This window comes from Oryctolagus cuniculus, chromosome 5 (assembly GCF_964237555.1).
Source record: "Oryctolagus cuniculus chromosome 5, mOryCun1.1, whole genome shotgun sequence".
Taxonomy (NCBI): Eukaryota; Metazoa; Chordata; class Mammalia; order Lagomorpha; family Leporidae; genus Oryctolagus; species Oryctolagus cuniculus.
In genome coordinates, this window is record NC_091436.1 from 67032284 (window position 1) to 67046839 (window position 14556).

At 39.2% G+C, this 14556-nt stretch overlaps 1 pseudogene; it reads right to left on the reverse strand.

The window, feature by feature from the left end:
- Nucleotides 1-13345: 13345 nt before the first annotated feature.
- Nucleotides 13346-14556, reverse strand: part of LOC100341532 (large ribosomal subunit protein eL15-like) — a 54154-nt pseudogene continuing 52943 nt past the window's right edge.

Below are 14556 nucleotides of genomic sequence, written 5' to 3' on the forward strand. Positions count from 1 at the left end.
TTTTCTGGCTAGCAATTTTTACCTTGCCTAGGCTATGGAATTTGTGATCTGCATATGGGAATCTGGGTATCATCTCCATAAAGATGGCATTTAATGCCCTAGGAATCAATGAGATAGCTTAGGGTGAGAAAGAAAAGAGAAGATAAGCCAGGGTTCTCCAAAGAAGAAGCCAGCACCGTGCTTAGAAAATAGAGGCCAAGATAGTTAAGTGAAAATTGGGATAATGTGGCCACAGAAGCCTAGAGAGCAGACACTTTTGTGAAGGGAATCTTTAACTAGATCCAATTGTGAGACGTTGTATGAAGGGTCTTTATTTAACTCAACAACATGATGTAGACTTGTACAGAGTAGTTTCAGTGAATGTGGGAGATGACAGTCAGATTTTAGTGGCTTCTAAAAAACTAATTAGTGAGGATAATTCTTTCAAGAATTGTAGTTAGGAAGTGGAGCAATGAAACTTTTCATATTGAAGTCAAGGGAAAGGTTCTTTTTTCTTTATTCATTCTAGCAAATTTGAATGAAATTGGAATCATCCAATAGACCAATTTTTATTCAAGAGAGAGAGGCAAAAGAAACAAAATGTCAAGAAAATGAGTATATCACACAGGTATCACCATTTGAATAAAACCTAGCCCTGCTGGATCAGAAAATTTACTCTACTAGAATACCAATGACATTTTCCATAGAATTAGAAGAAACTCTACTAAAATTTTTATAGAACCACCAAGACCCCAGTTAGGCAAATGATTTTCTTAATGGACATTAAGGACCTCACAGAATCCCCAGGAGAGACAGAGTGTCAGGCCAGGAGACTCTCCATGCAAGGAACAACTCTCCAAACACACCTAGGAACTTCTGAGCATACACCCTGCTGCTGTTGGAGCTGGACCCACTCACAGAGACTGCTATCAAACAGCCAGGATTACTAATTCTAATGTCCCTGAAAGAAGTGCTTCTGTTGTCATCCTCAACAAAATGAAATGTGCAAGGTTCTTGCTACCTGCCAATTGTCTTCAAAATTGAACTAAACTTGGTGGTTCACTTGGAGGCAACAGGAAGACCATGCCTCATAGAAACCTGTGCAAAACATACACATGCTTTCTTCAACCTTGCCTGAAAGTTGAAGTCCTCTTTGAATTGCACTGTCAACAGTGCGAGCAGTAAAGGCCTTCACCAGTGGAACAGATATTTCCTCTTCAACATTAGCACTGTGAGAAATGACAGGGCTCAAATAACAGAAGTCATTGGTACATTTCAATGGCAAGTGCTTGAGCAGGATGACATGTTTTCTAGATTGTATGTATTCCAAATTCCTAACAGGGATCACTTTTCAGTTAAAATTTAAACACCAAAGAATAATTGTATGTTAATTACAGAGTTCAACCAATGGTACTAGAACAAAAAAATACTAAAATGGATAAAGTATTACATTGTACATGAACCGTCAGGACAAGAGCTGATCAAGTCACTGTTTCTCATAGTGTCCATTTCACTTCAAAAAGTTTCCCCTTTGGTGCTCAGTTGGTTGTCCCTGATTAGGGAGAACATATGATATTTGTCCCTTTGGGACTGGCTTAATTCACTCAGCATGATGTTTTCCAAATTCCTCCATCTTGTTGCAAATGAAAAGTGATCCCTGTTAGGAATTTGGAAAACATTATGCTGAGTGAAATAAGCCAATCCCAAAGGGACAAATACCACTTGTTCTCCTTGATAGGTGACAACTAACTGAGCACCAAAAAGGAAACCTGTTAAAGTGAAATGAACACTATGAGAAACGGTGACTTGATCAGCCCTCACCCTGACTGTTGATGAGCAACTTGATATGTTATCCCTCTTAGTATTTTTTTTTGTTTGTTCTACTTAATACTTTTGGTTGAATACTGTAATCAATACACAATTCTTCTTAAGTGCTGAAACCTAACTGAAAAGTGATCGCTGTTAAATATAAGAGTGGGAATACGAGAGGGAGAGATGTGCAATTCGGGACATGCTCAAGCTGACTTACCTCAAACGGTAGAGTTAGAAACATACCAGGGGATTCCAATTCAATCCCATCAAGGTGGCATGTACCAATGCCATCTCACTAGTCCCAGTGATCAATTTCTGTTCACAATTGATCATAATGATAGGACTAAGAACCAAAGGGATCACAGAAATAAGACTAGTGTCTGCAAATACTAGCTGATAGAATCAAAAAGGGAGAGAATGATCCAACATGGGAAGTGAGATACACAGCAGACTCATAGAATGGCAGATGTCCTAAACAGCACTCTGGCCTCAGAATCAGCCCTTAAGGCATGCGGATCTGGCTGAAAAGCCCATGAGAGTATTTCAGGCATGGAAAGCCAAGACACTCTGGGGGAAAAAAAAATGAATGAAAGATCTCCGCAAGTGAGATCCCAGTGGAAAGAACGGGTCATCAAAGAAGGAGGTACCTTTCTCTGAAGGGAGGAGAGAACTTCCACTTTGACCATGGCCTTGTCTAAATATGATCAGAGTCAGTGAACTCAGGGGGCTTCCATAGCCTTGGCAGCTCATGACAAGAGCCTAGGGTGATTACTGATGCCATAAACAAGAGTGTCAATTTGTTAAGTCAACAACAGGAGTCACTGTGCACTTACTCCTCATGTAGGATCTCTGTCCTTAATGTGCTATACATTGAGATTTAATGCTATAACTAGTACTCAAACAGTATTTTTCACTTTATGTTTCTGTGTGGGAGCAAACTGTTGAAATCTTTACTTAATGTATGCTAAACTGATCTTCTGTATATAAAGAGAATTGAAAATGAATCTTGATGTGAATGGAAGGGGAGAGGGAGTGTGATAGGGGAGGGTTACGGGTGGGAGGGACGTTATGGGGGGGGGAAGCCATTGTAATCCATAAACTGTACTTTGGAAATTTATATTCATTAAATAAAGTTAAAAAAAAGAATTAGATGTATGTAAACAATTTTTCAGGAGAACTTTTCCTCCTGTCTCTAGTAGACCAAAGGAGGAGAAAATACTTGAGTTACTTACTATATTTTACAGTTTATGCATAAGGTTGATAAGGTCACTTATAAGAATAAAATTAATTAGCTGTATAGTGAATACTGTTACTGGAATATTCATTTGGTGTCACCTAAGAAATTTCCTTAAGTTTTTCTTTTTAAAAAAGTTTAAATATATAAATCTTGTAACCTCTTAGTATCAAATAGTGCATAAGAATTCCCCACATAATGTAAGAAAATTAAATTTCGTATATTTATACTGTTTTGAAAATATTCATTCATTTTACTTATTATAAAACAAGTTAAATGGAAAACTTAAATGTTTTCAAAATGTCTGAAAAAATCTCATGCAGTAAATGGTTACTAATATAATAAGTATCTAGATAGGTTTGGGACCAATGAAAACTTATTTTATAGACACTAATTTTAGATTCAGGAAATGGTGTCTATATCAGAAAACATACGCGTGGTGTGGTAAGAACTCTGAACAGTGAGAGTGCAGTGAGACTAAGCCATGCACATAAGCTGTTTGTAGTTAACCAACAAGCAAGCAATCAGAATATTTATAAGTATATGGATATAGCCAAAGAGAGCTCAGTTTATTTTTAAATTTAAAGTAAATGTAGACATTTGAAGGTACAACATTAAAGAATTTGTACAGATAGAAATAAAGGTCCTAAATAGACTAAGCAATATTTAAATAGAGAAGGGCATAGTGTAAGGGTATTGTGGAATGTCAGATCTTAAATAAAACATATCTGGATTAGATAAGCAAGTGCTTAATAAACCAAATTGATTAAATATTTTTGCCATTATCTAGTAAGAAAAAACTAGAAGTTCATCTTGGAAACCAGAAGCATTTTATAGTGCTAAACATATCTTTGCCAAGTGAACAAAGGAATTATATCTTGTTTCCTGGAGCTTACATTCTAGCAGGGTAAGATAATAGTAAATAAGTAAATATATCACATATGCTAAGAGTGTTGAATGTGTAAACTAATATGTACAGCATGAGTATTTATCAAGGACAGTGACTGTAATTGAGCAAACAATGATTTGGAACCCATTGCACTGATTTTACAAATGACACAAAGGAGTCATTCCACATGCACATCAAGAAAGTGTTAGCAGATAGATCTCAGGGGGCATGATTTGGTATGGAATGGTTTCCATGATCAACGTTTTCTTCCTTTGCTTGTCTCTTAACTGTTTGTTGCATTAAGAATGTTTGGTGGCCATACTGACAGGACAGAAGAGTGCTTCTCTTCCCAGTGTTGATACCTGTGCTAAGGAGATACTCATAGTCTTTTCAACAGAGTCAATTATTTTTGTTCTCACTCCTCATTCTCAGTCCCATTTTAACAGTGATGCATTTGAAGAAGAAGAAATGGGAGGAAGAGACATTTGAGAACAAAACCGGAATGGAAGCAGTGTTAGGAACTTCGTGCTTTAGGCATACTGTGGAAAGTCCAGCATGGCCAGAGACCAGTTTGATTTGTTAATTTTCTTTCTGTTACCATTTTTGATGATTTTACTATAAAGAGTCTTTGTTAATTTGGATGTTGAGATTTATCTGGGTTACTTACCTTTAGATGATCTCATCTTTTAAAAATATTTTTATTAGTATCAAGAGAAAATATTTTATGCATTCCATAGGTACAGTTCCAAGAAGACAACCATACTTCCCTCACTCTCCTGATTCCCCCCCCAATCTACCTCCCTCCCTCCCCATCTTGCTCATAATTTCTTACTCTAAACATCCATAGAGGTGCTATGAAAAATAATCTTGAATCTACTCCTTGTAACTTTAACAAGTGGTACATTAATCAGCTTTTCATTACTACAGTTAAAACGCCCAAGAGGAGAGTCATAGAAATGAAGGTTTATTTCAGCTTATGTTTTGGGGATTCACAGTTCCAGAAAGGTGCATCCAAGAAAGGTTCAGGCATCTGGTCGGGCCAGAGCAAGGTAAAAGGATGATCACATGCAGTCAGAAAGCAGAAAGAGAAGGTAGGCTCAGCCAGCTGCAAGAGAACTGCCCTCTGAGAGCATAGCCCAGTGGCTTCCCAGATAGCATGATTAGGGTAAGTCTCTGGCCTTAACTGATTAACCATTACCATAAGTAAGACTTTGGAGGTACAAGACCCCAACACATGGACCTTTGGTGGACAACCAAACTATTGCCAAACTATACAAAGGTCTATACTTTACCTCTTTATTTAATCCATTCATAACACATGCTAAGTGACAGGTACTGTGCTATACCCTCACAAAAGTGAGATAAAACTGATTTTTTTCAATTCCTTGAAACTCAAAGTTCACCAAGAAAAACAAGTAAAAATTAGATTAGACTCATTCCTCTCTCTCCCTGTCATTCTTCCTTTCAAATAAAATAAATAAATAAACTTAAAAAATAGAGCAATGGGATATGGGCTTTTTAAAATAACTCTTTTTAATTTTAATTTCAAAGACAGAGTTACAGAGAAAGAGAGAGAGCTTCTGTGCTTTCATCCACTGGTTCACTCCCCAAATGGCTACAATGGCTGGGGCTGAGCCAGGCCTAAGCCAGGGGTCTGAAGCTTCCCATGTGAGTGCAGGAGCCCAAGTACTTGGACAGTCTTCTGCTGCTTTCCCAGGTGCATTAGCAGGGAGCTGGATCAGCAGTGGAGCAGCTGAGTCTTGAGCTTATATGGGATGTTGGCATCACAGGCAGAGGCTTAACCTGCTATACCACAAAACCGGCCCTGGGATATGTGCTTCAACAGAACATCATTATTGGGACACAAAGTAGGGGACACTTAACTGTTTTTTTCAGATATTGATCCATAATTACAAAAATTTATTGTTTTTTTTTTTTTTTTTCCAAAGAGATGAAGGCAAGAAGAGAGAACACTGAGTAGAGGGAATTCCACTATGGTACCATGGTATTAAAAAATAGAGCAATGGGATATGGGCTTTTTAAAATAACTCTTTTTAATTTTAATTTCAAAGACAGAGTTACAGAGAAAGAGAGAGAGCTTCTGTGCTTTCATCCACTGGTTCACTCCCCAAATGGCTACAATGGCTGGGGCTGAGCCAGGCCTAAGCCAGGGGTCTGAAGCTTCCCATGTGAGTGCAGGAGCCCAAGTACTTGGACAGTCTTCTGCTGCTTTCCCAGGTGCATTAGCAGGGAGCTGGATCAGCAGTGGAGCAGCTGAGTCTTGAGCTTATATGGGATGTTGGCATCACAGGCAGAGGCTTAACCTGCTATACCACAAAACCGGCCCTGGGATATGTGCTTCAACAGAACATCATTATTGGGACACAAAGTAGGGGACACTTAACTGTTTTTTTCAGATATTGATCCATAATTACAAAAATTTATTGTTTTTTTTTTTTTTTTTCCAAAGAGATGAAGGCAAGAAGAGAGAACACTGAGTAGAGGGAATTCCACTATGGTACCATGGTATCTGTGATGGTCATTTACTCAGACCCAAACATCAGTTTACCCTGGTAGGGTCTGTATTGCAGTTCAGGCTGTGCTTCTTTGTCTCCTGGATCATCGTGCTTCTGGCTAGGGTCAATGGGGGGCACTAGAAGTTGATCTTAAGTGCAGTGGGGTGCTGAGAGAGAATTCAGGCTATTTATTCCACCCACTTGTTACCTCAAATGGCATCTCCAGCATCAGCTGAAACTTTTCAGTGGCTCTAGCTCTGTAAACCAGCCCCTTCCATCATGGTCTCAAGTTCTACTGAGAAAACCAGGATTCTAGCCCTTGCTTGGATGGTTTTGACTTCTGGAGTCTCACTGTGCCATGTCTTTTATTGTGCCTGCACCTGTACAGATGATAGGGTTCTTGCCTTTGCAATTTTTGAGTTGCCTCTTCATCAGTAGTTTGGTTTATAAATTCTTTAATTACTGGGCAACATATTCACTGTGTTAACATCCTCTTCTGAAATACCTAGAGTGGTGACTAGTAGGGTTTCTGTCTTCAAAGTACTGTGGCTTCCTAATGAGTACTGACAATATTCTTTAAGGGCTGAGGGAGTGAACCTTCAAAGAAGGCTTGGCCTCTGGCAGAACAATTTGAACAGTCTTACTTCTGCACCCACATGTTTCCCTTTTGTATTTTTATTGATTCCTACTGCCTTCTCCTCAGAATGCATGCTGACTTTTTGCTTTTTCTACTATCTTTTTGGAAATATTACTTCCCAATAGCATCTCTTCCTAATATTGGCCCTTGTTTATTTTAGCGAGCTGAGACTCTTGCCCCACTCTTGCTAGTATGGCTCCTTTCACCTTTGATATTTTTATTTTTTGATTTGTTTTTTTTTTGGTATTCTTGGTGGTAGTGTTAATATTTGGCTGAAAACTTTCCTGCCACCCAACAGATCATGAGGTTTGACACAATAAAGACAAAAGAGCACTTGGTGAATGCATGAGTAACTCAGTTCCAACCTGCCTGCTTTTTAGGATACCATCTATTTTATAGCCAATTTAGTGACTTTATCATAATGTTATAGTAGAAAGAATACAGAGCTGTAGGGAGATTTGAGCTGTTTTTCTGGCTTTGTCTTTGAACTGACATATGATGTATGCGGAAAAAAATCTACATAATACCAGTGCTCCCACCTCCCAAAGTTGTTCAAAAAGCCAAATAATTTATCAGTAGTAGAATAATGGTAATATTTAACTGCTTACATATGTGATTACATTCCTACAATGATTCTGTGAGGTGTTTATAATTGCAGGTAGCAAAACACTGAGGCCAAGTGACTTGTCCAAGGTCCTATCTGGAATACATGGAATATCCAGAATTCCAACCCTGTTTGCTTGCTGTCGATGCCTACATTCCTTCCACTCCACCTGGATGCCTCTGAACATGAAGATATTATTAATCAAAACATTTTAGGAAAAAATTGTGTTATAAGCTGTGCGAATCCTATAGACCAGCAGACGATATCCTTCTTTGAATTAAATCTGTCACATACCAGAGAAAATAGCCACCAGATTAATTGTTCTCTCTAAACAGCTGACATGCTTAACTATCTGAGCTATTTCCTTTATGAGTGAAAGCATTTCATTTTTTAATAATCTGTGTTCACATCACTGTCTTTGGCAATGCAGCCTTTCTTCTTGGATCTTTAGACTCCGATGGGAGCAGGAGTCCATTTGATCACTTGAGCCTGCATACAGAGCCACAGTGCTGTGAAGAAAGAGTGAAGCATGCAGTAAGCAGCATTAGTTGACAGTTCTCTGCAAATCAAGGTAATCTAGCTGTCGGCTGTTTGCTTTAAGAGTTCAATGAAATGCATTGGCTTAAGTTTTGCTTTTGTTGTATCACAAAAAGGACACTAGGAACTTTCAAAGACATGCTAAAATAGTCATTCAAATATTTTCCCCATATTTTTACTGCTTTCTCAGTGTTCTGACAATGTGGTACTTTACATTTTGCCACATATTGGCTGTGATTCTGCTTGCTCCATGTTATGTTTATCGCTGCTTATTAAAATTATAATTTTAAACAAAAGCTTACCACACTAATACAGTGTGTAGACATTAAAAGATGGAATATTCTTCTTCATTGCATTTCTGATGTTGAAAAGATTCTAATCCCACATATCTTCCTTTGGTTGAACAGGCAGAGAAATGAATAAAGATAATCTTTTAATACAAAATTAGGAAGAATATTTTGAGTTTATTGATGACTATTCACTGTCAAAAAACACCTGCCTGTTTTATGGCAATAAAGATCAGTCTATCTGTCAGCCTCGTCTTGATGAGAGCACTCAACTTACTTCTTTATATGTCAGGGAGGGAAAATAGCTGTAGCTTTCAAGACTCCATAACACAACATTGATTTTATTGGGACATATATTAGCACATTCTCTACAGATGACAAAATTGCAATTATGGAAGGTACCTTGGGTTACCAACCAGTGGATGTAAGAGAGAGAGAGAGAGAGAGAGAGAGAGAGAGAGAGAGATCTTACATCCACTGGTTGGTAACCCAAATGGCTACAATAACCACAAGTGAGCCAGACTGAAACCAAGAGACTGGAATTCCTTCCAGGTCTCCCACCTGAGTGTTAGGGTCCCAACACTTGGGCTATCTTCTGCTGTTCCTAGACACATTAGCAAGAAGCTGGGTTTCAAAGCATAGCAGATGATGCCACAAGGCAGTCCCCTTGGCATTAATTTTACAACAAAATTATCCATATCAATTGCTTCATAAGTGATTTTCTTGCTTTAGTCTTTATGATGTCTTATATTTTGCTTTCAGGATTTGAGAACTGTTCCCATTATATCATTCCCCTGCCTTAACCTTTAATATCTCTTCTTTGCTTGCAGAATAAAATACATTTCCCTCAGCCTGCCATTCAGCCTTCCATAATTTGAACCCAATGTGTCTTCCTAGTTTTATCTCTAGCTCTCCTGTGTATCTTAAGTTCTTCCCATAAAGCTGTATTTGCCACTGCCCCAGGCAGAGCCTGGCCTCTGCATCCCTAGGCTGTTATTCAGCTGATCCCTCCGTGCTTCTGTTTCTCTGCCTTTGAAAATTCTCTCTGTAATTCTTAGTCACCAAAGAAGGTAATGATACCACAGTGCCACTTGTAATTAAAAGTAATTACTAAAAAATAATAGAAAGGTTATCTTTTCTTTGCAAATATATAAAATTTTAGGCTTATATTTAATAATGAAACCAGAGAGCTCCAATTATAGCAATTTAGAGTGTCAGACTTGGCCCCATTGAGCTTAGAAGGTATTATAAAGATAGCATACTGATTTCAGCAAATTGCACAGTTTTTATCTATTAACACCTTCCCAGTGTACAACCACCTCCTTGTGAGAACTGTTAGCACTCTTCTGTAAGTGACTCAAATCTGGGGAAGATTCAACATCACTGGCATTTGCAGTTTAAGTAATACTAACAATAGTATCTAGGATATAGGTGTCTTGAGAAGCAACAATACAAAGATTTAGAAATATGCCATTCTATGACTACATCATATTTTATTTTTGCAAAACAAATTTGGCTTAATGACAGGACACTTATTCCCTTGCCCTGCATCCTGGAGACTCTGAACATACAAATAAATCTCAAAGAACAAAATGTTATCATTGAATTCCAGTGTGTCTTATTACATAATATCCCTTACTACTTGGCTCATGTAATTTTGAATTTCTAATCTACATACTACTCGTTGAGGTCACTCATAAAATGCACTTGTTATACATAGTGATGTATTTCTTTGTGTAGCTTTCTTGCCCAATAAAACTGAAGCATATTTTGTGGGATAGATAATAACAAACAGGTCTCATGTTATATTTGCTTCTTCTTCCCATTAGATGTTCCTGAGAAGAGAAATATCTACTTTATAATGTAATTTTAAGTGTGAAATAAGATATTTTAGTATAGGGATTGCAGTAATATATGAATGACTTAAAGAATATACTCAAGATAACAAAGCAAGAAATATTTCAAAATAATATGAATTTTCTTCAAAAGGTTCATGGCAAATAAAAAAAACTATTTATGGATTTCAAAACTATTTGTACCACAGTAAATTTATATATTTCTTAAACTTTTATTTAATAAATACAAATTTTGAAAGTACAACTTATGGATTATAGTGGTTCCCCCCACCCTCCATAACCAGCTTTCCACCCATAAACCATCCCATCACCTACTCCCTCTCCCATCCCATTCTTCATTAAGATTCATTTTTAATTATCTTTATATACAGAAGATCAACTTAGTATATACTAAGTAAAGATTTCAACAGTCTGCACCCACACAGACACACAAAGTATAGAGTACTGTTTGAGTAGTAGTTTTACTGTTAATTCACATAGTACAACACATTAAGGACAGAGATCCTACATGAGGAGTAAATGAACAGTGACTCCCATTGTTGTTTTAATAATTGGCATTCTTATTTGTGACATCAGTAATCACCCGAGGCTCTTGTCATGAGCTGCCAAGGCTATGGAAGCCTCTTGAGTTCACAAACTCCAACCTTATTTAGACAAGGCCATATTCAAAGTGGAAGTTCTCTCCTCCCTTCGGAGAAAGGTACCTCCTTCCTTGATGCCTGTTCTTCCCACTGGGATCTCACTCACAGAGATCTTTCATAAAGGTCATTTTTTTTTTTTTTGCCACAGTGTCTTGGCTTTCCATGCCTGTGAAACTCTCATGGGCTTTTTAGCCAGATTTGAATGGCTTAAGTGCTAATTCTGAGGCCAGAGTGCTGTTTAGGGCAACTGCCATTCTATGACTCTGTTGTGTATCCCACTTCTGCTTCCTATGTTGGATTGTTCTCTCCTTTTTAATTCTATCAGTTATTATTAGCAGACACTGGTGTTACTTATGTGACAAACAAAATAACATTTTTGCTCATATGGAAGATGATGTATTATATAATCATATTTTTCCAATCTGTCAAGTAGAAAAGAGTAAGGACAAAGTTTGAAGGAGACAGTGCCATATAGAGATGGCAAAACTACCTAGCATAATATGTCAATAAGTATTGAATCACCAGGGAATAGACAGGAGAGGAGAGTGAAGGACAGGGAGGGTTGAACATCATGGTAGGACTTGACATGGATGGGGCAGAATGATGATATGCCTTCTGAGGATGAAATGTCTGTTTAATCTTTCTACAGATTAGTCTTTTTTGTTCTCTGTGTCTAGAAGGGTGGGATATCAGTGTCCCAGATTACTGTTTTTATAGCATAGGTCCAATTTGACCACTCAGTTCTAGAAAAGATCGAAGACGTAGTAGCATTGACAAGATTGTAATAGATTTACCCTTTATGGGTTGGTGACAGTTTTAGAGAAAGTTTGTTCTGATCTGAGTATACATCTCAAAATATCTCTACCACATTCTGCCCCTAGGATAATGTCTAGCACATAGAAATGATTAATGACATCCCTTACCTTCCAATGTTTCCCCTCATTTTGGAAATATATGTTACTTAAAAGACTAGAATGAGAGCCGGCGCCGTGGCTCAATAGGCTAATCCTCCACCTTGCGGCGCCGGCACACCGGGTTCTAGTCCCGGTCAGGGCACTGGATTCTGTCCCGGTTGCCCCTCTTCCAGGCCAGCTCTCTGCTATGGCCAGGGAGTGCAGTGGAGGATGGCCCAAGTGCTTGGGCCCTGCACCCCATGGGAGACCAGGAAAAGCACCTGGATCCTGGCTCCTGCCATCGGATCAGCGCGGTGCGCCGGCTGCAGCGGCGGCCATTGGAGGGTGAACCAACGGCAAAGGAAGACCTTTCTCTCTGTCTCTCTCTCTCACTGTCCACTCTGCCTGTCAAAAAAAAAAAAAAAAAAAAAAAAAAAAAAAAAAAAAAAAAAGACTAGAATGAAAGAGTTATAACATTCTTTCTGTATCTTTCACTTTTGTCGCTCCCCCTCTTCGCGGAGGAATAACACAGGACCCTGCGCTGTTCTTTTGTTTGCTCGGCCCTTCCCGCGTTTGCTGCTGGTTCTTCCCGGGTTGGCTGCCGTCCCTCCATCTCCGTGGAGGGGCGGGCCCCCCTGCCACTTTCCCCACTTCCGCAGGGGAGCGGCACACCGCCAGCCGGCTCTCTCGGGGGCTGCTCAGATGTTCCTCAGGTGTTCCTCTTAGATGTTCCTGGTGCATGTTGTCTCTCTCCTCCTTTATAATCCTCTTCCACCAATCCCAACTCTGCTACCCACACGCCGAGTACGCTGCTCTCCTCCAATCAGGATCAGCTCCTGCAGTTTATTGGTTGAACTGGAGGCAGCTGTGTAGAAGCTGTTTCCTCCTCTCCCAGCGCCATATTGTTGGAGAGCAGATGCATAGAATAAGTCTTAATTCGAGTAACTTAGTCTAGTCCGAGTTGCTCCCCACACACTTTAGCCTATTAATTACTTACTAAATACAAAGCAATCTTCAATGGTTTCTGGGTCTAAAAGAAAAAGTCATGGATGCTTCCTTCAGGAAGTGGAATGAAAGTCACAAATACATGTAAATAATAGTTACAGCAGCAAGATCTATAGAGACAAAAGTTATGTTTTAGAGCTAGCAGAGGAAAATAATTCAGCTCTATCTGGAATAAATCAGAAAAGGCTTCAGGAATGTGGTACCTTTCGAGCTGTACCATGAAAGATAACTTGGATCTCAACAAATAAGAATAGGAAAGGAATTTACCCCAGTGGTTTAAACTGCTGCTTTTTTTTTTTTTTTAGTTTCAGCACTCTTTTTTTTTTAAAGAGTTTATTTTACACCTATTTTTACCACACAGCATGTTTTAAACACTGACACATGAATCCCCTAATAAGGTAAAAGTTTACCTTATTAGAAACAAGATACACCTGTGTTCAAACATTATTGCACCTTTAACTTTCCTAATTTGACAAAGCATTCATGAAATTATTGGCAGGCTAGTTTTAACAGACAAATAACACCTTTAAGCAGACGATGACTATCCTAAATGGTTTATTAGGTATGAATTTTACAAACATTACTTGAGTTAGCAGTGACGGTGCAGCTGGAGGGTATTGCGCCTTCTCCAGGCTGCACTGCGAGAACCACCAATAGTGTGGTGGAACTTGTGACCCTTTCCAAGGCCACGACTCTTGTGGCCTGCAGATGTCAGCCCACGCATTTCCCTGTGCTTGTGGACTGGCTTGGTGATCCACTGGGTGTCAGGATTTCTTCTGATGGCTTTATGGAATGGATCAATGAGGATAACCTCAAAGAATTTGTATGTGGAATCTTCACCAACCCAGTAAGAATTCAGGACTCTCAGAGCTCCACAGTGGCACCCAGCTCATTCCTCGGCAACAAACTGAAGGCTTCGTGCAAACTTGAGCTGTTAACGCCCTGATGGACAGGCTTGCCGTAGGTCACACCCTTGGGCACCGGGCGCTTGCGGCCTCCACGGCGCACACGAATCCTATAGGTGACATAACCTTGTTTGGCCTTGTAGCCAGCCTGCACACCTTGTCGGGCTGCGTGCGGCGTGGCACTCTGTGCAGCGCTGATAGCTGGCGGTAGTGCCAGCAGCGGACCCGCAGGAGAAAGTGCATCACGTCCGACTGTTTCTTTCTCCATAGCTCCTGGATGTATTGTACGTGCCCACCCTGGCTTACCTGATGGCTGCCGGCTAACTAAACTGCTGCTTTAAACAACCACATCCCTTATCACACCTGGGTTTGAATACCAGTTCTCCTATTGAATGAACTACTGCTAATATGTGCCCTTCAAGAAGATGAATTTCTACCATCCATTTGGGAGATCCAGATTGAGTTCTCATCTTGTGATTTATGCCTGGCCCAACCCTGGCTATTTTGGGCATTTGGGATCTCCCAGTGGATAGGAGATCTCTCTGTTTAGTCTTTCTTTCTCTGCCTGTCAAATAAACAAATAAATATTTTCAAAAAAATGAAAACAAGCAAACAAAAACTATAAATAAAAATTGGGAGCAAGAATACATTCTCTCACTTACCATCAAGGAGGTAGATACAAAAATCTATGGAATATGAGCATAATTTAATAAATGATAAAATTCACCAGATCACTGATATGTAAGAAAATATTGTGAAAG